This window comes from Arvicanthis niloticus, chromosome 3, assembly GCF_011762505.2.
Source record: "Arvicanthis niloticus isolate mArvNil1 chromosome 3, mArvNil1.pat.X, whole genome shotgun sequence".
Taxonomy (NCBI): Eukaryota; Metazoa; Chordata; class Mammalia; order Rodentia; family Muridae; genus Arvicanthis; species Arvicanthis niloticus.
The window spans coordinates 2,370,801-2,397,233 of NC_047660.1; the positions used below are offsets into that span (position 1 = coordinate 2,370,801).

Sequence of the window (26,433 nt, forward strand, 5' to 3'; positions counted from 1 at the left end):
TCTGTTTTCAGGATCTAATCTTGAGAATACTTTGGCTGTGGAAAATCTAGCTCGAGTATCATTCAAATGCCCAGCAAAGGGATTTGCTGAATAAATATGGCAGCTCAGCTTGCAACAGGATGGTATTCTGCAGGCATTAGGAGAACTAATAACTAAAATAGCATTGATCGAAGAAAACCTACACCATAAAAGAGCATGCACATTTTGACCACAGCTTTTGTTCAGACGTTTTCAGGGCTGGAAGTACAGCACAATGGCAGAGCAACAGCTAATGTGTTCGGGGTCTTGGGTCCCACAAGGCTACGTTCTCTAATCTCGTTCACGTCATTTTTTTTCTTTCTTTAGTCGGAATCTCACTAGGCAGCCCTGGCCTGCCCAGCACACTATATATCCAGGCTAAATTGAGATTCACAAAGAACTGCCCACCTCTGCTTCCCGAGCTCTCCGACACAGCTAATGACAGCTAATTTGGTAGAAACTGTGACAACCAGAGAGCAGATCAGGAGTTCCCGCTGACAGATACAGCTGTAACAAGCCACCAGCCATCGGTGGGGATGTTTACAGCAGAGGGAATAGTATTGTGGTTATGTAAGAGGGTCTGGGTAGGTGAGATGCTGACCTTTGTGTTAAGACAAAGATGTTTAAGCATGCTGCAGAGGTGCTGGCTTTGTGTCATGGTTTGAATATGCTTGGCCCAGGGAGTGGCACTATTTGGAGGTGTGGCCTTGTTGGAGTAGATGTTTCACTGTGGCTGTGGGCTTTAAGACCCCCATCCTAGCTGCCTGGAATCCAGTATTCTGCTAGCAGCCTTCAGATGAAGATGTAGAACTCTCAGCTCCTCCTGCATCATGCCTGCCTGGATGCTGCCATGTTCCTGTCTTGGTGACAATGGACCAAACCTCTGAACCTGTAAGAAGCCAGCCCCAATTAAATGTTGTTCTTTATAAGACTTGTATTGGTCATGGTGTCTTTTCATAGCACTCAGGAGGCTAAAGCAAGATCCCAAGTTTGAGAGCAGCTACACCATGTAAAGAGACAGTCTCAAAAAGAGACATACTTAAAAGTTGGAAAATATACAAACATATTAAAAAGACTGGAAGACCGCATACTTGAAAATATTTACAGGAATCAAGTCCAGAGTCCTGTGCACGTTAGGCAAGTGTTCTACCACTGAACTACGCATGCGGCTGCAGCAAAGTTACTTCTGTGTAGTCTAAATGAGTTCAGCTGAGTTCCTCTCTGCTAAAAAACAATAAATACCTCTGCAAAGGGGTTTTACATAGATAGCCAATGCCCGTGTCTCTCTGCATATGTGCACATGCAAAACCATAGCTTGCTTTAGGGCGTCTTTAATAATGCCTAGGATTTTATCAGTTCAGCCCTTTGCAAACAATAGACCGTCCCTGTTATTAGAAAAAAATACTTTCTGGAAAGGCGTCTTTTACAAGTGTAAGGACCACAGAGCTCTCATCTCTGGACTTCTCGTCGTTTGTTATGGGCCCGAGTATAGAGGAGACCAGCGCTGGCTGCGCCATTAGGTTTCCATTAGTATCCATTACCATGCAGGCATGACAGTGCTTCTCTTTCCTCTCAGTCCCCTTGTGTAGTTATACTCTCATCAAGTATTAAACATCTGGAGGCTGCCAGAGGTCCCAGTGGCCTATTTGATTTCACTTTGTGAAGGAAATCAAAGTTATGCTAGATGCAGTGGAGAAACTATACTCAGAGACCTAGAGGGAGGCATGTAAGCCCAATGTGTCAGGGTTCACTTTGCTGCTACTTTCTTGATGGAGTCTGAGATTCTGAGGGCAAGCCTCTTCTGAAGAGCAATCTGAAGAACATCCATGTCTCTACCCCTCAGGGTTCCAGCCTTCTTCCCCTGTCCCAGTCAGGATCACCAGCAGGAAAGGAGGCCATGACAGGCTCACAGAAGAACAGCTCATAGCAGATCTCTGGCTGCAGTTGACAGTTTGAAGGTGAGCACTTGCTTTGTGCCCCAGAGGGCAAGGCTATTATTATACGTGGCTCAGAAAGGCACTTATAAAAAGTTTTATTTTAACAGGAAGGGTGATATGGAGGAGGAGCTAAGGTGAGAGAAAGAGAAGGAGTAAGGAGAGGAGGAGAAGAAGGAGAGGAGAAGCTAGGTGATGAGAGAGAAAGAGAAAGGGGGGGACATGGAGGCAGATGTTCACGTGTCTCCACCAGTCAAAGATAGTTGATATATCTAGGTTGGGTATTGGGTTACACTTCTGATTGAACATTACCAAACTTATAAAGCCTTTGATTAACATTTAAAAAATTGTATAAAAGCAAAAAGGAAAAGGGGGCATGGGATAGGGGTTTTCTAGGGAGGGGAAATGGGAAAAAGGGATGGTATCTGAAATGTAAATAAAATATCCAATAAAAAAAGGAAAAAAATAAAAAAATAAAAAAAAGAATTTCTGAAGCAGGCTTGCTTTTGGTTTCCCCTAACAGTTCCAGAACTCAAAACGAAACCAAACAATTTTGTGTGCTGGAGCTCCACAGAACTCTAATAAAAATGTGTGTATATAAACAAAGTGGCTGCAGGGAACACACCACTTAATGAGAACAGTTAAGATTGGAGGCATAAACTTGCCAGAGATCTCAAGTTCTTTAATTTTTAAAATTACATCTCTGTACCCTCCACAGGTTTGTAGGGATCAAAGGTCAACAAACACGAGTCATTTCCCTCTTCCATGTGAGTTCTAGGAATGCTGACCAGTTCATCAGGCTTGAAGCAGGCACCCGAACCCTCTGAACCCTCCTGCCAGCCCAGATTTAAGAGCTTGTGACACTTAGAATAAATTTAAGGGAGGCTGGGAAGATAGCTCAGTGGGTAAAGATGATTGCTACCAAATCTGAAGACCCTAGTCTGATCCCTGAGACCCATATGACAGAAGAGAATGATTCCTGCAAGTTAGCCTCTGACTTCCATATGTACCATGTTACCTGCACACAAGCATACACACACAGATACATGCACACAGTCACACACAAACACAGAACACTCACACATACACACACAGACAGACACAGACACACAAAAGACATACATACAGACACATACACACATAGACACAGGCATACACACACAGACAACACATACAGACACAGACAAGGCATACATACAAACACACATACACACTCACAGACACACACACTCACACAAACATACAGGCATACACATACATGCATGGACACACAAACAGGCATATACACATACACATAGACATACACACACAGAAAAACAGATACATACACAGGCATATACACAGACACATACGCACATATACACTTCTGTCTTAGTTAGGGTTTCCATTGCTGTGAAGAGACACCATGACCAAGGCAACTCTTATAAAGAACAACATTTAATTAGGGATGGCTTACAGGTTCAGAGGTTCAGCCCATTATCATCAAGGCGGGAACATGGCAGTGTCCAGGCAGGCATGGTGCTGGAGGAGCTGAGAGTTATACATCCATTCTGAAGGCAAACAAGAGAAGACTGTCTTCCACATGGCTAGGAGGAGGGTCTCAAAGGACACCCCCAAAGTGACACACTTCCTCCAACAAGGCCACACCTCCTAATAATGCCATTCCCTGGGCCAAGCATATTCAAACCATCACACACTCATACAAACACAATCATAAACACACACACACACACACACACACACTCACACAAACACTAAAAAATTAGTTTAAGGGCTGAAGATGGACTAGAGAGTAATGCACTCACCTAGCCTAGCATGCAGGACACTCTAGGTTCAATCCCTTGCAAAAAACAAACTAAGCAGTTACTTAATTTAAAAGAGTCTAATCTCCCTTCTTTTTTGGAAGAAAGATGGATAACTTCATCAGAGTGTTGTTTCACAAAGTAGGTATTCTGAAGATTGAGTTTATCTTGTTTTGGAGTCTTTGGGGCCAGGAAACACCTAAGTGAGTTGTCTTGGTCCCTTTTCAGTCATCACCTACCACAGGCTGGGTAATTTATAAACAACAGTTTACATGACTCACTGTTCTTGCAACTGGGAGGCCCAGACGAGGTCTCAGGTGTCCGTGCAGGGTCTCCACATTCTGCATATATGGCAGAAGAACAAGGAAATGAGTTGGTAAGGAGGAGTGGGGCCCATTCCCCTAATCTCTAACCCCCTCTAGTCATTAAGGATAGAGGCCTTGTGATAAAACTGTTTGGGAAGGATTAGACAGTGAGAGAGCATCATTAAAACAATAATAACAACAAATACCTATTAATACTGTTACAAAAGCAATTCATTTTCAGCATGGGTTAGTGGAGACATTAAAGCTGTACCATGTTTACATGGATTTTACAGAGGTTCCAGGGATACAGGTACATGCAATTTATTGAGCTACTGTCCAAAAACAAACAAAACAAAACAAAACAAACAAACAAACAAACAAACAAAAACTTGTGAGGGAGAAGCGAGTTGGAGAAGAGAGAGTCCAGTGGTCTCAGGCAAAGTACAGCATCAGCCTTTGTCTCATTTTTCTGTCACTGTGTAAGACACCATGACCAAAGTAACTTATGGCATATTTGGAGCTTACAGTTTTAGAGGGTTAGAGTCCATGACAGGGAGCATAGCAGTGGGAGGCAGGCATGGCACTGGAGACGTAGCTAAGAGTTCATACCTGGACCCACAAACAGGAAAAAAGCAGACGGCACAATAAAAATGGGTCAACCCTTTGAAACAGCAAAGCCTACCCCTCAGTGACCTCCCTCCAACAAAGCCACACCTTCTAATCCTCCCCAAACAGGTTTATCATGTGGGGACCAAGTACCCAAATATATGATCCTGTGGGAGCCATTCTCATTCAAACCACCACAACAAGGAGGCATGAGCCTTTAATCCCAGCACTTGGGAGGCAGAGGCAGGTGGATCTCTGAATTTGAGGGCAGCCTGGTCTATATAGTGAGTTCCAGGCCAGCCAGAGCAAAAAAGTAAGAGACACTAAAACCCCACAAAACAAATAACTGCCACCCTAGAAAGAGCACCGAACAGAGAAGACAGTTGCCCAACCTTGTGGTTCCCAAATGTAGACATAGAGGTTATTTTTATGTGAGAATGTTAGCTTTCTGTTTTCCAATTCCCTTACTGCCTAAGCTTGGCTATCCTGGAAGCTGCTCTGTAGACAGACCTGGAACTCAGAAGTCAGCCTGTCTTTGTAAACACAAACAATAAGTTTAGCTGGGTGGGATCCCATCCTGAGATCACTTCCTGGTACTCCTTTATTTCTTGCACCATGAATCTTGTTTTTTTTTTTTAAACCTATTCCTTTCTCTTTATTGACTCATTAGTGCAGCTGCCTCTGTTCTTTCACATCCATGAAGCCCCTCACACAATTCCTATTGCATTCTTATATTTTGCATACTTGAAAAATTCTGTTTCTATATTCTTGAACTCATGTTTTCAGAGTTCTTTCCTACAGCCTTAAGGGTTGTCCTAACTGTCACAGCATTATCATTTTGCTGAGAAACATTAGACACATTCTCGATTCCTGACTCATGCTGTTTTTAATTACCAGGAAGTCATTAACCTTGGCAGGGAGAATATTCTCTGGAACATGAAAAATATGTACATTATTATGCAAACAAGCCTTACGCCTACAGCAACCATCAGCACTTGTGGGGACCACGTCCTACTGGCTCTGCTCAGGGGCAGGAACTGTGTCACATTGTCCCTTTCATGGCCATGCAGGACCTGGCATCTCCCCCTTACTATTTCAATTCAAGAGTGAGAATTTCAATCAGGTGTGCCATTATTGAGCACTTGACCTGTTTGATGCAGACTGGAAGGAGAAACAAAACCAGTAAGAATAAACCAACTGTGACTCCTCCATTTATGAGCAAAGTCATCATCCAGGAAGAAGAAGTGAGCTCATGCACAGCAGAGGTAAAGCCTGCAGACACTTCCTCAATAGAAGTGGATCCTACTCTAGAGTTACTATTATCCATGATCTTATGATATAGGGAGTTCATATCCAAACCCAAATTAGAATTGCTCCAAAGCCCCTTTAAATGAGATTGAATTTATTTTAGACCAGTCATGTTCAGAGGTATTGTACTCCAAGGGGGTTACACAGACCCAATGGAATAATGAATGGCATTGCACTGAGAACCTGACCTTAATGTTTTCAAATTGATTTCCCATAAATAGAACTGTCTCCTCTAGATCAGTAAGCCTATCCTGGAGTCCCCTGTCAATGTTCTTCTGGATAATGAGTGCTATTGACACACTCCTGGATAACTGATCTGTATGATGTGCCATGTGAATATCTTTAACCAAGGATGTAGTGGATAAGGCACAACTAGAAAATCACACCTATTAAGGCTGTGATCCCCAATATCAAGGCTGCAACAAATCTTTTGGATCTCTTGAGAGCCAAAGTAGCTCTCTGTGAAGGCTCTATACCAGGGCTGGAGAACCACAGCCAGTAACATTAATAGGCAGTAGATCATATGGGGCTGTCAAATTTAACATAAACATCTCTAGATGAAGCCCCCATACAGTTTGACAAAACACGGTCTGTGCATCTAATATAAGAGCCATGGACTGACTATGTGATTTTCAGGTTTCCTCTTGTTCCCTGATGCAGCAGAGAGAAAGGAGCTACAACATATGCCAATATGGGAGTTGAGGTTTGCTTATTGGCACCTCGAGGGTGCACAAGACTCACCTCATGCATGGCCACAAACAGGCTAAACAAATCTGGTTGAGAAGGGCAATCTCTATTGAGAGAACGATAACATATTTATAACTCATAAAATGACTGAAACCATCCATCCCAACATAAGGGACTGGGATGATGGTCTTCTTATAATTTCTTCCTGCTGAATTGGCAGGAAGAATTCCTATTTGGGGACCCCACAAAAAATGGGAAAATGGTTAAGTCAAAAGAAAGCTAGCTGGCATCATTTGTTGCCCAGTCTCTACGTGTGGCCTCTGCCAGTACTTGTATGCATGTGGTGCACAGACATATATTCAGGCAAACGCTTACACACATAAAATAAAAATAAAATCTCAAAAAATTAAAAACAAAAAGAATGTGTCCATCCACCATGAGGAACATGACACTTAGACAAGATGCTAACAAGAGAGAGACTATAACAGAACAAGAGGGGCAGCTGGGAATGAATGCTGGTTGTGAAGGGACTCTGGGCAGCTTGAGCACAGCACTCAAGGCTCTGGCAGGCTTTGCCCTTGTCCCCCATCCCCTCCCCACCCACCCCTGCCCCCTCGCCCCGGCCTTGCTAAAAAACATTCCTAAAGCTAGCCCCCAAGGTCTAGTATCTTATTTGGCCACTCCTTCTGAGGCCGACTACCAAGGTCCAGCCATCAAAGTGTTGGAGTCCAGCAATCAAAAGCCCCCTTTGCCTCACCTAATTAACTTGCCCAATTAAAATTAAACACCTCATCCTAAGATGGGTTTTCTCCTTTTACCTTTATAAACCACTGTTTTCCTATGGGCAACGTCTGTCTCCTCTCTATCCAGAGGCAGTCCTTTGTACCCCTCCAGGACAGATACTCCCCTCCCTTGTTCCCTTCACCTTCATCCTGGTCCTCTGTTTCCGGTCTGTCTCTTAGCCCTTGTCCATTGTCTCTCTGGGGCAAATAAATCTCCTTTGTGTTGAGAATAGGTCTTGGGCAGATACCTGAAGAGGTAATTTTTTTTCTGTAAACCAAAAACTGCTCCTTAAAACAAAAGCAACAACTAGACTGGAAAGATGACCAGAGGATAAAAGCACTTGCTACCAGGCCTGACAACCTGAGTTTCACTCTTGGAACCCACATCATCGGAAGAAGGAAACCAACTCCTACAAATTGTCCTCTGACCTTGAGACATGTGGAGGGGCACCCCCACAAACCCCCACAAACATATAAATTTGTTTGGAAAAAAATCTCAAAAAAGAATTATCAAAAAAAGTTTTTAGATGTATTTATTTTATGTACATGAGTACACTTATAGCTGTCTTCAGACATGCCAGAAGAGGGCATCGGATCCCATTACTGATGGTTGTGAGCCACCATGTGGCTGCTGAGAATTGAACTCAGGACCTCTGGAAGAGCAGTTCAATACTTCTAATGACTGAGCCATCTCTCCAGCCCTGAGTTTTCAATAATTTAAGAACAAGCAGTGTTGACTGTGCCCTGGGCTACTCGCCACTGGACCCTACCTTCCCTCGGGGGGTGGAGGTGAGGTGGCACAGAGTCAACGACACAGACTCCAGGAGCAGGTGACAAACGCTGCAGCAGGCTCTCTGAGCAATGTTGCAAGCTCCTTTAATACCCTCCACCAGCGCCCCATTGATCCCAAGAAAGTATCTCTTCTAAAGAGCAGTTCCTGACTGGCTGGTATTGTCTGCACCTGCAATCCTTAATATCTCAGGCAGTCCTCTATCAGGTCCTCCTGCAGGAGATGCTTTTGTGGCTGCACAGCTCACACCATTCCTGCTACAAAGCAGCCCCTATGCCACTGGCCAGGGTGGTAGTGGGATACTCACAGGAGTCTTCCCAGAACAACAGGCTAGAGCTCAGATGCCTAAGACATCAGTGACAAGACATGGGACCCAGTGACAAGATGTGGACACAGAAGAAGCCTGCACAGGCTTCTTGCCAATCCTAGAGTATGCTGCCACAGAGAGCTGGGCCTGAGCTCTCTGTGTGTGCCCCAATCCCAAGTCTTCCCAGCTTTACAGCCCTGACCCCAGGGGCTCTAGCACAGTAAAGGAGAAGTGAGGAAGAGGAGGGAGAGAGGAGGTGGCAGCCAATGAAAGGACTGAGATACGACTTAAGATGAGATAGCAGAACTGGGAGACTCTGGGGAATGGGTGGGGGGAGCAATTCATCCAAACAGAATCTGCCCGGTCTATGATTGCAGTGTGGTGAGGATTTACCAGCCCTAATTCAAGAGATGCTGTCTATCACATACAAACTGTGGGGTCTTGAAAGCCAGACTCCTGTCTGTCCCAGCTCTGAGCATGTCTACTTAGCAAAGGAGATGGACAATTATCCCTGGATGGGTTGACTAGCCCAATGACTCTCTTCCATCTTTTTCTGTTCCACTAAAAATAATCTTTGCTCACTCGATGAACATGATTAGTAATATTGGTGTGTAGGTGGTCCTGTCTGTACTGGAAACTACCAACTCAATCAAGAAAACAAAAGGTATTTTTCAGAAAGTACTTCATATTTTCATCAGTCTTAAGTGAACTCAATATAGTGTGAGTGGCAAACAACTATATTTTACACTCAAGAGACCTTGGTATACAATACTTAAACAATGTTTCTTCAAACATAATACAATTACTGTAAGCAGCTACAGTAAAGAATGGTCTGGACTCACACAGGAAGCCTTTCTTAGAAGTTTCAAGTCTCTCCATCTTGTTGCAAATGTGGTCCTCACAAAACTGTACGGAAGCAAGGAAACAATCGTCCAGGTAAAAAGGCCAGGTCCTGTGGTTGGTTTACAGGTGTGGCTTACCAGTTTTCATGACATCTCAAAGGTACTTTCTCTGTACTTGATACTTTGTTATTTGATGCAAAGCATTTGTATTTAGCTAAAAAGGTTTTGCTGTGCATCTGGCACCTCTCCCCTGACCCCACTGTTTCCTGTAGTCCAGACTGGCCTTAAGCTTACTCAGCAGCTGAGGTTCCATCTGCCTCAACTTCCTAAGTTCTGGAATTATGGCCATGCACCACCTTGCCCAGCCCGAGTTCTCTTCTTTATTTGCAGGGACTGACTTTATTATAAAGTTGTAAGGAAAGCCAATTCTAGGAAAGTTTAGCCTTTTGGACAATGCCACAGAGTATTGAGGGAACACAGCTGGTCTCATCCTAGCTGGGTAGACTCATCTTAGCCATGCAGCTGCCAGGGAGCCAGTGTTTGTTTTCATTTACGAAATCTCGTATTGACTTATACATTCTGGTTTTTTTTCATTCACCACCTGTTTGTGGCTGGCTTTTATGACTAACGTCAATTCCTTATTTTACACATTAATTTACATTTCATGCTTGATATTTGGTGAAGGAAACTGAGCTGTTCTTTTTCTTGCCCAAGGCTGCAGATCCTGGAAGGAATTGGTGCTGCACAATAATCCAGAGCCAACAGAGTCACCAGAGAAATGAGCTCTGAAAAGGCAGGCGATCACCTAAAATTAGATCAAGCCAAAACTGTAGTTAGGTAAATCCTGTTGCTAAATTGCCTCCAGCAAGCCAAGCATAGAATAATACTGTGTTCTAGAGAATTAAAAACAGAAACAAAGCCTTCCAAAACAGGTAAGTGTAGCCAAGCCTCCTTTTTCACTTTCCGTGATTACTTTTCCAACTTGGAAGAGGATGTAGCACAGTTTAAGGACAGCTAATTGAGAGCAGGGGAAAGACGACCCAGTTTTAAAAACTGTTCTCCCAAATAAACAGGTGTCACTTTAAGATCTCTAAGTGATGTCTGAGAAAGTAGAGTTTTTTTTTTTTTTTTTTTTCCAGGACATAATGGGCAGAGAACATTTCCAAGACTAACAAATTTGTTCCCGATGCCCCACTTTTTTACTGCAGCTTGAGGACCTCAGAGGAAGTTCAAACATCCTGGGGATTAAGCTTCCCCAAGCAAAAGGCAATAAAATAAGCAAAGTAAAAGGCTCTGAAGATGTGATCACAGCTTATGTGAGGTCTCATAGGCCATTGGAATTCCCTCTCCAGGACTGTAAGTTCAGCCCAGTGAGAGAACTCTGTCTAGATATCTGACACCTGTTGGGGAAATTTATGAGATTGGATTCCATGTTTACATATATATCAAAACAGGGTCTACAGCCTAGGCCAGCCTCGAACTTACTATGTAACCCAGGCTCCCAGGCTGACCTTGAACTACTGGCCTTTTGGGCACCATCTGTCAATCTCTAACAATAATTTTGACAACTGCATCATAATTAGATATGACTTGTGGTGTGTCCTGATTTGGTTACTAGTGCTGATAAACACTAATCAGAAACAGCTCAAGGAGGGAAGGGTTTATTTGGCTTTATCACAGTTGATCACTAAGGGAGGTCAGACAGAAAGGCAGCAGGAACGGAGCAGAGCAAAGACCATGGAGAATCGCTGCTCACCAATTCTCCAACCCCGAGTTGCTTGGCTGCTTTTCTTATACCCAGGGCTGTCTGTCCAGGGGAGTGGTACCCCCTACAGTGGGCTGGGCCCCACACATTATTCATGAATTAAGATCCCCCAGAGCTGAAGGAGGCAATCCTTCAGATTCTCCTTCCGAGACTCTCTTTCCAGACAACTGTAGTATTGTCAAACTGGCAAAACAAACAAACAAACAAAACAAAACTAAGCAGCACACACTGAGGGAGAAGGAGACAGGAGGACCAAAGAGGTGTGGAGGCTTACAGCCACCACCACCACCACCACCCCTCTGCTTCACAGCTCTGGGTTCAATGAGAGACCCTGCCTCAAAATAAAAAGGCACAGAGTGACACAGGAGAGGGCTTGATGCTACCTACCTTCTGTCTTCCCTGTGGACTCACAGAATACATATTGGCACACACAAGTACACATACACTGTGGCTAGGGTGGCTGGAAACGCAGAAAGTTTCTCCAGGCGGGAAGTTAGGAGCAGCGGCTGTGGCTACAGCGGCTCATTAAAGGCCTTCTCCACGGTTCTTCACGGAGTGACCCCAATGACACGAGAAAGTACATGAGTTTTACAGGCTTTATTTTCATGGCAGACGGTAGCTGGATCTGGATGTACCCTGGTGAAACTGAGGGCAGACCTGAGTTAAATAGGGAGGGAGAAAGGGGGGAGGGTCTAGGGAAGAATGCCTGTAGTCACGCCCTCTACCTGTGCTCTTTGGAAGGGCTGTATTGCCCTATGTGACTGAATGATGTAGGTTAATGGAGTTCCACACCACGTGTTAGGAGCCTGGATTCTGGGAGTGTGGTGGAATAAATGCCTGTCCCTTGCAGGGTCCCTGGGCTACTTCCAGCCAGCACTTTTACCAAAAACCAAGACCAAAAAACAATATCACACACACATAGTACATGCGCACACAAACACACTCACACAAATTGAGTTTTCACATACTTACAGCTGTGTAATAGTCACAGGTATGAATGAACAGTAGCCCGTTTTGGTGAGAATGTTTTAAACATCTTAGTTTTGCTTTAATCTTATACTTGAGAAAGGGGAGAAATAATCTGTATTTCTGCAACATTATAGAATTTCCTGGGGGAAGTAAGTGAATACCACCTTAGAAACCCTGGCTGGCACAGGCCATACCCACTAAGAGATCCAGAATGACTTCTCTCTCCCTTTGTAGAACCTGGTCCCAGTCTGGAAGGTTATGAATGGAGTTGAGAGCTTTTGGAATTCAAACAGGTTGTTGAGGTGTAGATGGCAGGACAACCCCTCAGGATGTTCTGATGGGGACAGACATCCCTTAATTACCAGCTAGGACTGTAGCATCTCTGCACTTAAGTCTCTGGGCCAGCTGTAACAGTCCGATTAAGTGGATAAAGGCCTGGATTCGGGAGAATCCTCTCATGAATGAGAACACGCCTGTAGAGGTGTTGAATCCCACATGGGGATAGCTCCATGGCATGGCAACAGCATCCCATTTCTGCACAAACCTTTGTTCTTGTGGCTGGCAGAAGGCACAGCCTAAAGGTTTCCCAGGAAGGGATGGAAGTAGGGCCGGACCACAGTCCCAGCTGGGACAAGTTTGCACTGGTGGTGGCTTCAGTTTTTCGTCCTTTTCCTCCTTCCCACTTTTGTCCTTCAGTGGCGCCCCCTGGCGGATGATGGGGATTAAAAAAAAGATTTGATACTAGGACCCGGAGGCAGTCGGTTCCCGCCTCCCCTTTCAGTATCAGTATTTTCCTGCTACAGGACACTTGTAGAAATACATGTCTATGCACAAAGGGCAGGATCCAAGACTTAAGAACTCCCTGGTGAGAATTCCAAGCACCCCTGAACACTGCACACAGCAGTTTCCCCATTCCAAATGTGAGAAGGCTTAAACTCCAAGACAGCGAGTGTTCTACTCGGCTTCCTAAGTCACTGGGTTTTTTGTTTGTTTGTTTATTTGTTTTTTTAAAATATTCTTTGAGATCTAGTTTGACTTCACTGCATACACTAAAAACTTGTATCTACTTTGTTAAGAACGAGGTATGAAAATGGGGAGGGGGTGGTAAACAGAAATGATTTAAATACAGATGGGGACGGGGTGGAAAGTTAACTAAAACTGTGCAACTGTGAAAAAAGTAGAAAACTCTACAAGGCGTGGTAATACACATCTTTAACCCCAGCACTCCGGAGGCATCCGGAGGCGTCGGGAGGCATCAGGAGGCAAGGGGAGGCGGGTCTCTGTGAGTGTGAGGCCAGCTGGTATCAGCTACCAGTGCACTGCGCATGCGCAACTCAGTTTGGCGCCAACCCCTCCCTAACGGGGTATGCTAATGAGGTACCACAATTGAGCAGGGTATGCTAATAGGGTACCACAATCCTGACCAATCACCCCCTCCCGGGTGGGGTATGCTAATATGGTATGCTATGAAGCACTGCAATCTGACCAATTGTGCACCTCCACGTGCTTCCTTCCCCCCCACACACCCCCCCCAGGGCTGAGGGTATATAAGCAGCTCGCCCTGGGCATTCGGGGTCTCTCCCTGAAAACTAAAAGAGCGCTTCTACAATAAAGGCTGTTGAGAAGGATCCAGTTGTTTGAGTCTTCCTTGCTGGATGAGTGGGCGCGACAAGTGGTGCCGAAACCCGGGAACAGAAGAAAGAAAACAGAAGAAAGAAAAAAAAAAAAAGAAGAAAGAAAAAAAGAAGAAACCTGGGACAGAAGAAAGAAGAAAGAAGAAAGAAGAAACCTGAGCACGGGGGACCCGAGGAGAAATTCTCGAGGATCCAGAACTCTTCACCCTAGAAGCTGGGGGCGGGGGGGGGGGTGGTACTCGTAAGTTCCCAGGTCAAATGGGATAACAAGAAAAGGTCCTCGGAAAGAGAGGATTTGAAAGTCCACGGATTCAAAAGACCTCGGTAAAGAGGCAGTTCAGAAGACCTCAGTAAAGAGGCAATTCAGAAGTCCACGGTATAGCGGCAATTCAGAAGTCCGGTATAGCGGCAATTTGCCCATCAGCAGCAAAGCAACGAGGGAAGTTTCCGAGGGAACGGGACAATATAAGCCCTGTATTTGATTAAGACAGAGGAGGCTAGACAACTCCGCCTGTCCACCCGTGTGTAAACCTCATGTAGCTAAGTGAGTAACATGGGGAATACTCACTCCAACCAATTTTTGAGCGCGTTGCATGAGCTCCTTGAGCAGCGACACCTTGATATAAAAAGAAAAGTCCTAGAGGGCTTTTTACGTGAAATAGAGTGAGTAGCCCCATGGTTTGCGCTCACGGGGTCTCTAACCATTGGCTCATGGGAAAAATTGGGTCGAGATCTTGATAAGGAGGCTGAGGAAGGGTCAGTGAAACCCGGGGTGAAGCCTCTTTGGCGCATGATACGCTCCTGCTTGGAGGATAAAAGATGTGCTGAGGGTGTGAAAGCAGGACAGAGATTGTTTCAAGAGCATCAGGAGAGCATGTCAGAAGAGGAAAGGGCTTTTAAGGAGAGAAAAGAGGATAAGGGGCACAAAGATAAAGAAAAGGGAAAAGCTAGCAGAGCCAAAGACAGGCCTAAACGGCCTGAAAAGGATAAAAAGGAGAGAAGAGGGAGGTATCCACAGGGATTTACCCCTCTTTGAAAGAATTGGAGACTTCTGATGAGTCTGGGTTAGCCTCTGAGGAAGAAGCAGAGCTCGAAAAGGAGGCTGCTAAGACCAAGGATAAACAGGAAGAGGATAAGTTAGACAAGATGGAGAAGGAGCTGAAAGAGTTGCTAGCCAAAATGAAAGTGATAACTCTTTCAAAAAAGAAACCAGAAGAGGAGGGGAGAAAAGACGGAAGTGGACCTATACCACCACCCTAGGTGGTACCCGGTACGCCGCCCTTGGCTCCTCCTGCAGGAACACCGTCATGCGGAAGTTCCACAGCGCCCACCGGTGAATCAGGGATTTTCCTTTTGCCCTCAGACGTGGAAGGAGGCCGCGGGGGCCTTTCCTGTTTTTGAGTATGAGAATCAGCAGAGATTTTATGAGCCTTTAGAGTTTAAGCAACTAAAGGCCTTGGCTGAGTCCATCCAAGCGTATGGGATTAATGCATCTTTTACTCAGGCATTGTTAGAAAGATTAACCTTGTGTGCCATGACCCCATCCGATTGGATGAGTACAGTTAAAACCTGTTTAACTATGGGTCAATACTTGAACTGGAAGGCCCTGTATACCGAGTACGCTCAAAGCCAGGCTCAGGCCAACCAAATGATGGCCAGGCAACATGGTCCTTTGATATGTTAATGGGTCAGGGTCAATGGGCCACAAATCAGACAGTTTATCCCATACCAGTTTACAACCAGATTAATGCCATGGCCATAAAGGCATGGAAGTCCCTGCCCAACAAAGGAGAGGTATCAGGAAACCTAACAAAGGTCATTCAGGGGCCCACGGAGCCATTTTCTGACTTCGTGGCAAGAATGATGGAGGCAGCAGGGAGGATCTTTGGCGACCCAGATACAGCCATGCCATTGGTAGAACAGCTTATCTATGAGCAGTGTACGAAGGAATGTAGGAATGCTAACACTCCATGGAAGGCTAAAGGACTGCAGGCATGGATGAAGGCATGCAGGGAGATAGGAGGCCCTTTGTCCAATGCAGGATTAGCAGCTGTTGTCCTGCAAGCTGCAAAAGGAATAGAAAGTCAAAATTTCAACCCACTGCTGTGTTGTGGCAGCATGGGCCATTAAAATGGACTCATCCTAAAATATCAATAACCAGAACTATTGAATATTATCCTACTGCTGTTGCAATATTAGCTTTGGAAAGTGTGCAACAGTGTTTGCAACATTTTAGTATGGAGCTATCTAAAATTATAATACCTTTTTAATAATAATCAATTGCAGGTTCTGTGTGCTACCATAGATGATTGGACAATATTAAAATGTGGATATGCTGGAGAATTTGATAATCATTATCCTCAGCATCCATTGATACAATTTTTTGAATCCCATCCTATTGCTTTTCCAAAAATGACTAAAAGTAGCCTTTAATTGGTGCTGATATATATATATATATATATATATATATATATATATGGTTCTAAAACTGGATGTGGATCATATAAATTTAATACTGATGATTCTGTGGTGATTCAATTTGCTCCTGCCTCTCCTCAAATTATAGAGTTAAAAATTGTAATAGGAGTTTTCGATAAATTTAAAGAACCTTTTAATTTAGTATCAGATTCTCTGTATATGGTAAATGTTTTAAAGATGTTAGAAGCTACTGGTAAGACAAAATTAAACAGTCCTATTTATAATTTGTCAACAATATTGCAAAAATTGATATGGGAATGTAAATTTCCTTTCTTTGTGCAGCATGTGAGAGCCCATACTGGCTTACCTGGGCCTGTTAGTGCTGCTAATAATGAAGTTGATACGGCTCTGCGCAGAGAGTTTATTTTTACTAGTATTCTTGATTTCCCAGTAGCACTAGCCACCCAATTTTATAAGACTTTTCATGTTAATGCTAAAACATTGCAAATGAAGTATAAAATTTCCAGAGAAGCAACTAGACAAATAGTGATCCATTGCCCAGATTGTAACATTTACACTCACCCCCCTGGAGTGAGAGTAAATCCAAAGGGATTGCTGCCTTTATGGTTATGGCAAATAGATGTAACACATTTTTCAGAATTTAGAAAATTAAAATATGTTCTTGTATCTTTAGATACTTGTTCAGGCCTTATTTTTGCTTCCCCCTTGTCAGGGGAAAAAGCAAAGAATGTCATTCTTCATTGCTTAGAAACATGGGCAGTGAGGGGAAAACCCCAAGTAATAAAAACTGATAATGGCCCTGGCTATACAGCTGCCTCCTCTAAATTTTTTGTCAACAAATGCAAGTGTGCATAAAACATGGATTACTATATAACCCACAAGGTCAGGATATGGTGGAAAGAGCCCATCATACTCTTAAAGAATGTTTATTAAAAACAAAAGGGGGATTTGGCTATGGCTGCCGCCTGAGAGAATGTAATTCTCTTGTTTTTTTTTTACTTAAAATTTTTTACAACTTGAAGTAACTGGTCGCTCTGCAGCGAAGCGTCATACTTATTGACATAAAACAAAAAAGAATTTTTTTACCTTTCACCAGATATTGGTACCAGTTTTAATGCCAACTAGGCTGGCCTTAATTTTACTTGGCAGGATAGCTATGCCTGCTAATCCTTTTGAGGTGTGAGCATTTTGTCTAGATGTTTGTCTGTGCACCACATGCATGCCTGGTGCTCAAGGAGGCCAGAAGAGGGCATCAAGTCTCCTACTGGAATCTTAAGTGGCAGTGAGCTGCTACGTAGGTGCTGGGGACTAGGCCCAGTGTAGAGAGCCGCGCCCTCTGCTGGCGGAAGCCTTAATAGCAAGCCACCAGTGGAACTGCGCCGGGCTAACTAGTACTCCGGCATTGTGCTCCGGCCCCCGGCCGCGGGGATCGTAGCGCAAGGGCTAGGGGCGCGCTAACTCGCTGCCCCACCCAGGACATCGTATGAGTAATGGGCAAACAGCCAATCAAGTATGTACACACCACTCTAAGGGCTATTTAAGCTGGCACCGCTCAGGCTCCTTTGTCTTTCCTCTTCATGATACAATAAAGGCTTGTTGCAGAAGGATCCGAGACTCGCGTGTGTTCTTGCTGGCAAGACGCGCGCGCGCGGGTTAGAGCCCAGGGTACCAGTAGTGGCACCTGTGCACAAGAACTACATCTGTAAACAGTGGGAGAAAGCCAGGGGCTAGCTGCAGCTGACAGGAAGCCCGACAGCCTTGTGTGTGGGAAGCAGGGCACATCTGAGCTGGGGAAGGCTGGTAGCAGCCTGTAGTTCTCTGGAGGGGAGGAAAATAGTTACATTCACAAGTTTGCATCTCTGCACAGCGGTGAGAGAGGGGTGTAATTGTACCCTGGCTGTTAGCAACCAGCACATTGGACTCCCCATCTGACAGTGCCTGCCAACACACGGCACTGACAAATTCATTCGTGTCATCTTCTTTCCGGTCTTTGTCTAACACACACCTAACTGTATCAAACTTAAAAGTTAGCAAAGTCTTAGAAAGTCCTTTATAGTATAGGTAGAGCGAGTTGTTCTCACTTCCACAAGCTATATAATCTCCACTGGAAGTTTCCCACTACGACTTCAGTCGCTATGGCCTCTCAGGTACAGACGGCAGAGACAGTCAATTCCATAGTAGAGCAGACAGCTGTTGCACTGACTACCCAGAGAGAAATTAATGCCCATCTTACCTCTGGAATACTACTGGCCAACCAGCGCATTGATATAGTCCAAAACCAAGTAGAGGAACTATTCAGAGTCATTCAGGCCTCCTGTGTGTACTCCATGAGAGGCCTCTGTGTCACCCCCCTACAAGCTAACTTTTCTCAGTCTGTCAATCAATCCAGGGTGCTGTCGGAATACCTGCGAGGCAACTGGTCATTGCAAGCAGAAGAAATGGTGACCAGATTGTTTGTTCAGGTTGCCCAGCTGAACGGGACCAGACTGCAGCTTCTCTCCCTTAGTGACCTCACGTCCTGGATAGCCAAAGCCTTTTCCTTTTTTAAAGAGTGGGCGGGAGTCTTTATTTGGGGAGCTGTGGTGTTGGCCGGTTGCATGTGGCTTCTATGCAAACTAAAAAGAGACCATGCCAGGCACAAAACCGTAGTCTACCAAGCCTTGGCCTGTTGGGAGCCGACTTTAGCAGAAAGTGGCTAGATCATCTTTGCAGCCATCTGGAACCATATACCCTGACGAAAGATTTGGTTTTCAATAGCCTACAACAGCTGAAGCACACTCTGATATCCCACATATTTTGTGTTGCTGTTTACTGGCCCCAGCTGCAAGGTGCACATGGTAGTCACGCCTGCAAGGCATTGCAGTTCACGTGCTGTCCACATGCTATCTACACCATACATGCTTATAAGGCGCATGTGCTATCCACGCCTGCAAGGCATTGCGGTGCACGTGCTGTCCACGCTATAGACACCTGTAAGGCTTACATCATATCAACACCTGCAAGGCATGTGGTATCCACGCGCCTACAAGGCACGTGGCAAAAGCCTATAAATAGCTCAGAATTCCCTTCAATAAACGAGACTTGATCAGAATCTCTGTCTTGTCTCCATTCTTCGCATCTCTTCCCCTTTATCCCCACTCTCTCTCTCGCTAGACCCTGACCCTCGGACTGGAACGGGCAGTACGGGCTGCAACATTGGCCGCCATCGAGGATGGTGAACCTCCCCATGTTTGGCTTGCAACCCTAAAGGAATTATGAGCGGGTTTCAATGAATACGAGCCCTTGAGGAGTACTCTACTGGCAGTTTGAGGTGTTCTGTGAGTGGGTACTCGACAGGGAATGTTCCACGAGTATGGATAGATTTCCCGAAAGTATGCCTGATTGCACAAAGGTTTGATGCCAAAAACCTCCTCTCCTGGTGGCGCCCCAGGGCAGAGGCTCCCTTTTCCTGTCAAAAGGCATCGAGATGGGTATGGGAAGTATTACTTATTGCACGACGACAAGAAAAGAAACCCATTACAATATCTCATCTTGCACAGGGATTCAGGCCTCTGCTTTCCCTCACTGTACAACTGCACTCATAGGGCAACTATCATGTACCCGTTCTATGACTCAGGGTTTGCAATAAAACAAAAAAGGGAGAGATGTAGGCCGCTGACCGGACTCGGCTGGCCAAGATGGCACCAGCCTCGGCCTCTGGTATCAGCTACCAGTGCACTGCACATGCGCAACTCAGTTTGGTGCTAACCCCTCCCTAATGGGGTATGCTAATGAGGTACCACAATCGAGCAGGGTATGCTAATAGGGTACCATGATCCTGACCAATCACCCCCTCCTGGGCGGGGTATGCTAATATGGTATGCTATGAGGCACTGCAATCTGACCAATCGCACACCTCCATGTGCTCCCCCCCCCCCAGGGCTTAGGGTATATAAGCAGCTCGCCCTGGGCATTCAGGGTCTCTCCCTGAAAACTAAAAGAGCGTTTCTACAATAAAGGCTGTTGAGAAGGATCCGGTTGTTCGAGTCTTCCTTGCTGGACGAATGAGCGTGACAAGGTCCTGCAAGTCTGGGTCTGTGGTGAGGGACTCTTATTGGTAATAACTGAGGGCAACTTGACTAATACACTTTATCAGAATCTCCAAGGATTTTCTCTATCCACTGCACTGTGCTGTGATTAGACAATGCCAGAAGTCATCAGACTTGTGTTGGTTTTTCATGGCTGAATTCAGGCAGTAGGGAAAGAAATGGCAACGAAGTATCTGAGACACCTGGAGTATGGAGAAGTAACAACAAAACCGGAAATTGTGATGGAGCCAAAGGACCAAACTCAGACAAGTGAGTAGCCTGGGCTTTCATGTTTTCAGACTTCACCACGAGCGTTTCCCACAGCAGTTGGTGTGCCTCTGGGGTTCAGAAAACCACCTCAGAAGACTTGAGGCCTATCTTTAAAAAAAATTAACAAGAAGTTTGCACTTCTGCTTCAGAAATATTTAAGTTGGTTTTATTATAACATATTTCACTGCTCTGAAAATCTTTAGAGAATCAGTGGTGAGAAACAGGCACTGTGTTCAGCCATATTTGTGCCTTGATTACATATTCCCCATGACAGCACTCGCTGAGAGCCCCAGCAGGAAGCAACCTCACCCCCCACTTTTCTCTGAGTTCAACCATTTCCCAAGTAAGGAAAAAAAGCATAGAACCTGTCCATGTGACATGCTGCTCCAGGCACAGGCTGGGCATTCACCTAGTCACATTGTTTAGGTCTTTTATTTCTGTACATTAATAATGAGGAATTAGGCTCTACTAGTGTTGGGAGCCACTTTAGTAGAAAGCGGCTAGATCAACTTTGCAGCCATCTGGAACCATATACCCTGATGAAAGACTTGGTTGGCAAAAGCCTATAACAGCTGAAGCACACTCTGATAAATATATTGTTTATCCCACATAGCTTGTTTTGCTGTTTAGTGACCTCAGCTGTATGGTGCACGTGGTAAAATGTTTTCACCTGTGTTCTCCTGCTTGTGTATATAAATACCTCAGAATTCCCTTCAATAAGAGAGACTTGAGGGAGACTTGAGAAAATAGAAGAGACTGAATCACACCCTGTCTTGTCTCCATTCTTTGCGTCTCTTGCCCCAAGAGCCCAACTCTCTCTCTTGATCAGAGGACTTAGCCCCAAAAGCGTTGAGGCAAAACCGTTGAGGTAGAGTAAAGGCCGCAACATACTAGTACGGCTGTATTTAAACCCACCTCTCCTTACAACACTTATCGCTCAAGTCTGGAATGCATTTCATGGTGCCAGCTCTCCACTGCTCTCACCTCCTAAATCCAAAATCCACTTTCATGACACTAAACCATCCCTCCTTGGGAGCCCCCACTATGCTTTTTTCCCCCTTTTGTAAGAGGATCTTACTATGTAGCCCAGGCTGGTCTCAAATTTGTAATCCTCTTGCCTCAAAATCCCTAGTGCTAGGATTACAGGCATGAGCTCCCAGGTATTTTGCATTTTTATGCCTAAATCATAAGTGGTTAGCTGCACAGAAGAGCTCGGGCTCAGCCAGCAAAGGAATTGAGGGCAGCAGAAATCTGACAGCTATCCAGAGGAGAATGCGAATGGAGCTGTGGCAGCAGGTGAGAGAGAGAATGTGGAAAGGACGAGATGAAGGTTACATGTAGAACCTTAAGGAATTCTCCAGAAAATCAGGCAAACAAGATTAAGATCATCAGAGCAGAAGCACCCAGGTCAGTGGAGCCATCTGCTTCCTATTTACCTAACCTGACAATTCACTTCTCAAGCACATTTGTCCAGCAGTCCCAGTGCTGTTATTAACTTGTAAACCAGCTCAGTGTAGGCCTGAGAATGGAGCTGGACATTGAGTTCAAACCAGAAAGAAGCAAAGAAGCATCCTTGCCTGTATTGGACTCATGCACCACTACCCACTGTGTTACAGCTGTCTTTGTTAGGCCTTCAGTCACGTCCTATTTTATTTCTGCAATCAAGAAGAGGTGTCTTGGGCAAGAAGATGCCTACAGGCTCAAGACATCAGCCAGCTTAAGTCTCTGAGCAGGCTAGGCAAGGCACAGAAGACCCAGACTGAGCTTAATTAGGCTTTGTCTCCAGAGACTCTACGCTTTGATTGGCCATATCCTGGTCCTCTGCTCTCAGGAGGCAACACTCCCAAGATACACTACATGAAAGGCTTTTGAGCTTCTTTGTTGACACAACTGCCATAAAAACCTGACGTCCTTTCATATGGTCTGTAATTCCACTCCTACTTAGACAAGGTGTTTTGTCAGAAGTTGAACTAAGTCACTGAGTGAACCACTCAGCCACATGCCAGCCGACCACTCAGCTGTGTGCAGCCTAACACTTACCACTCAGACACAGGCCAACCACTAGTGTATGGGGTGAGGACCCAAACACTGCTGACCTGCAGTCAGTCAGCCACAGGTCTTAATGTTCAGACCTAGGTTTGAGAACAGGCTTGTGTGCCTGTATCCAGCCCTTGGCTTCACCATTACCATTCTGTGATCTAACACAATGAACAAAGGTGTCCAGGTGCACTGTGGTTTGCTGTGAAGTTGGGACTATTTCAGCTGCCTTCACGTTGGCTAGAAGAACAAGCTGGGTGTGTGGGAGGTCTCTGGAGGCCAAGGTCTGGCTCCAGCTTGGCCTTGACCCCACTTCCTGCTTCTCCTCTGGGTTTCACCCTTAGCTTGACTGGATGATCTACTTTTCTGATTTGAAAGGCATGAGATTATCTGGTTTTGAACACCATACTTTGCTGGTCCCTAGAGAAGTGCCCTCCCCTGAAAAGCAGTTTTTCTTTGCTTCTTCTTTTTTTTTTTTTTTTAAATTTCAAAGCTTGTCTCTTTCTGATGGACCTTCTAAAGGAGGTATGGCTTGACTACTACTCCTCACGGCCTACTTTGTTTTGCTCCAGGCTTTGAAACAAATGCTACAATCTGTGGTGCTTATGTCAAGGGTTCCTAGAAAGCGGTTTGTTTGCCCCAGTGGCAAGAGCAGGGAGAGATGCTTCAGTTGGCAGCACCACGGAGAGCATCTTTGTGATGGGAGGTGCATATCTGCAAAGGCAAGGTGTTCTTACAGTAGGAAGCAACCGCCATCTCTGAGGAGGCAGGCTTGAGTCAGTCTGCCTGCACATTCAAGGTTTACCCAGCACACAAACTGTCTCAGAATCTGGTTAAGTTGAAAAAACTCTGATTGTCTGGGGGTAACCTGAGAAACACCAACTTAGTAACTCCTCTGATTATGCCAGTGCTGCTGACCCATTGTGTGCTGTGCTCTGACCTACTATGGCTGTGCTCTGAGAAGCCAAGTGTTGTGTCATCTTCCTTGAGGCAAGACCATTCTGTCTTCTCGGCTTCCCTCGGTGTCCTGGTGTGAACAGTGCTGAAAACATGCCTTCCTGAGACCCTCCCTGTAATGGAAGAGTTCCCTTCTACTCTGGCTACTGCACGGACTGTTCACGAGTTTAAAACCTAAAAATGAAAGAACGCCTTATTTCCTGCACACCAAGTATAATCAGGTAGGAAATGTAAAGGAGAGGATCTAGCTGGTGCTATTTCAAGTTAGTGGAAGAGTTTATCATTTCATAATAGCTTGAATATAGGTGGTATTTTAAGGGGAAAAATGAAGTAAGAGCCTTATCTCACACTACGTACAAAATAAAAATTCTCCAGTTAAATAACTCTAGTTTTTAAAAGTATAAAAGTATTAAAGGGCAATGCAAGAGGCTTGTTTTATCATTTCAAAGGGGAAAATTTTTTCTAAACATGACTTAGAGCTCAAAAGTCATGAAAATGACAGTGTTAAGTACCTGAAAACTTTCTATGTAAAGAATAGCATTATAGACAGAAATGAGAACAGGAAACCGGGACAAGAAGGACGCTCAGGGCCTAAGAGCGCATGCGGCTCCTGCAGAGGCCCTGAGCCCAGTTTTCTGCATCCCTGTCAAATTGCTAATTCTAGCCCTAGGAGATCTGAGGCCTCTGGCCTCAGTGGGTACTTGTACTCATATGTACATACACATGCCATTTCACACCCTCCACACACACGTGCATACAGTTAAAATATTAGTCTTAAAATAAAAACTAGGAAGACACCATCATGTAAAATGGACCAAAGATATCCATAATATACAAAAATCCCCACAGCCAATTAGAAACCCGATGAAGATACAGTTCAGAAGCAGGGCATGATGGTGCACACCTTTAATTCCAGCAGTTGGGAGGCAGAGGCAGGTGAATCTCTGAGTTCGAGGCCAGACTAGTCTACATAGGGAGTTTCAGAACAACCACGGATACACAGAGAAACCCTGTCTCAAAACAAACAAAAAATATAACAATGAAATAGATAAAGAATATCAACAGGCAACTTAGGGAGGAATGTTTACAATCAATAAATGTAAGAAACTATTCTTGACCTCAATTTTACTCTCATTCAAGAAACGGGGCAGTTTTTGCCCATTTGACTAGCAACACTTTAAAAATTGACGATATTCTGTATTTCTTAGCAGAATGTACATGTTAATCAGCCCTCTGTCACCGTGGAAAAACCCAACTTCATCAACTTAAAAGGAAGAAGGTGGGGCCCATGAGAGCAGCAGGTAAAGACTCTAGCCAGCAAGCCTGAAATGTGAACCTACACAAGAACCGGTCTCTGACTCCCGTGCGCATGCGCTTGCCTTGACACACAGCACACGTGAGAACCGTTCTGTGGGATGTTCTCTGACTCCCGCACACATGTTATAACACACAAGCAACTCGCACAACCAGCCCTCAACTACATTTAAAAGAAAACTTTATTTGAAGGGGGAAAAGTTTACTTCAGATTCAGAGGTCTCAGCCTGTGATCAGTTGGCCTGCCACTTCAGTCCCCTGTGATGAGGACGAGCAGGAGCTCAGGCAGAGAAAGCTGCTCATATGGGGGCAGCAAGCAAAAGAAAGAGACAGCAAAGACCAACGTGTATGTGGTATCTCCCAGCATTCCCTGCAAGAACATGCCTCAGTTGACCTGACTTCCTCCTATTAGGTAACGGCTCTTAAAGGTTCTACCATCACTCAACAACACCATATGCTGGGGACCAACCTTTAACCCATGGTATTTGGCAGATATTCCAGATCCCAGCTTGTAAGCGCCTGCGTTTACCTGGCCAAGGTCACCGGATTTGGCTGTGAGGAATTAAATCCGGCCAGTTGGAGGATCCGCAGCAAAACTGAGGCTGCAGCAATTCTGTTGAGAACAGTAAGACGTGCGATACCTTTATCAGAAACAGAATATAATGGAAACTGCCAGGATCAATACGGTTGTAGTTGCCAAGATACAACGATGTTTGCAAGTTATACAGGGCACACACGATTAATGGCTAAGACTGATTGTCCTGTCGAGTGAGCTTCCACGCTTCCTTGGCTTCCAAGGGAACTTACAGAGAAACAAAAAGAGGCCTGAATGCTTCACTGCCTGAGGGAGTGCCTCAGTCTCTCAGGGACTGAAAGCACATTGTGCCCCAGGAGCCATGGACTCTAACCTGAAAAACAGCCTCTCAAGGTAGCTAGGCCAGGTCAACCCCGCGGTTCTCACTACAGTCCCCACGGCTGTGGTGCAGAGAGGAGAGGTCACCACACACTCAGGTCCCAGGGATGCTTGAATCATCTGTGACTAGAATGTACAATTTAGCAGTGATGAGCAAACTGAAATGCCTAAAAGTAAAACAATACTAGTTGGTTTTGGAATATAAAATTCACAAAGAGTAAGAATACACATCGCCAGCAAAGCCATTGTTACTGCTGGGTAAAACCATCTGAGAGCGGCACTGATGCTTCATTCTGGCACTAGAAACCCATAAAACGGGGTTTTATGAAACTCTCTCCAAGAATAATAGCATTAGCTGGCTGACTTGGCCAATGTCAAAACAACTACTTGCAAAATTATTAAGAGAAAATTATGACGGAATGCTCGGCTACCATCAGATGGTCAATGCCAAGGAAACTTCTAGACTAGGAATAAAAGATGTCCACCAGGACAGTCACCGTCGTGTGGCCCAATGTCACCAGCTGTGTGCAGCTTGAGCCAGATTAATAACATTAGGTACATTAAAAATACTCTGGTGTTTCCATTTGCGTTTGTATCGGGATTGTATGAGAACTGGAGTAAGTGATGTCCACGCCTATCATTCTTTGTCTCCTTGAAGCCAGGCTTTCTCCCTAGCATGCAGACATC

At 45.0% G+C, this 26,433-nt stretch overlaps 1 long non-coding RNA gene across 1 annotated transcript; it reads right to left on the reverse strand.

Annotated features, from left to right (window-relative positions):
* Nucleotides 1-11,091: 11,091 nt before the first annotated feature.
* LOC143441561 (uncharacterized) lies at nt 11,092-25,527 on the reverse strand. The gene is made up of 3 exons (XR_013109121.1): nt 25,363-25,527; nt 11,534-12,820; nt 11,092-11,329 (listed from the first exon to the last, which is right to left on the reverse strand). It is a non-coding gene; the product is annotated as an uncharacterized LOC143441561 (long non-coding RNA).
* Between the last annotated feature and the right edge of the window lie 906 nt (nt 25,528-26,433).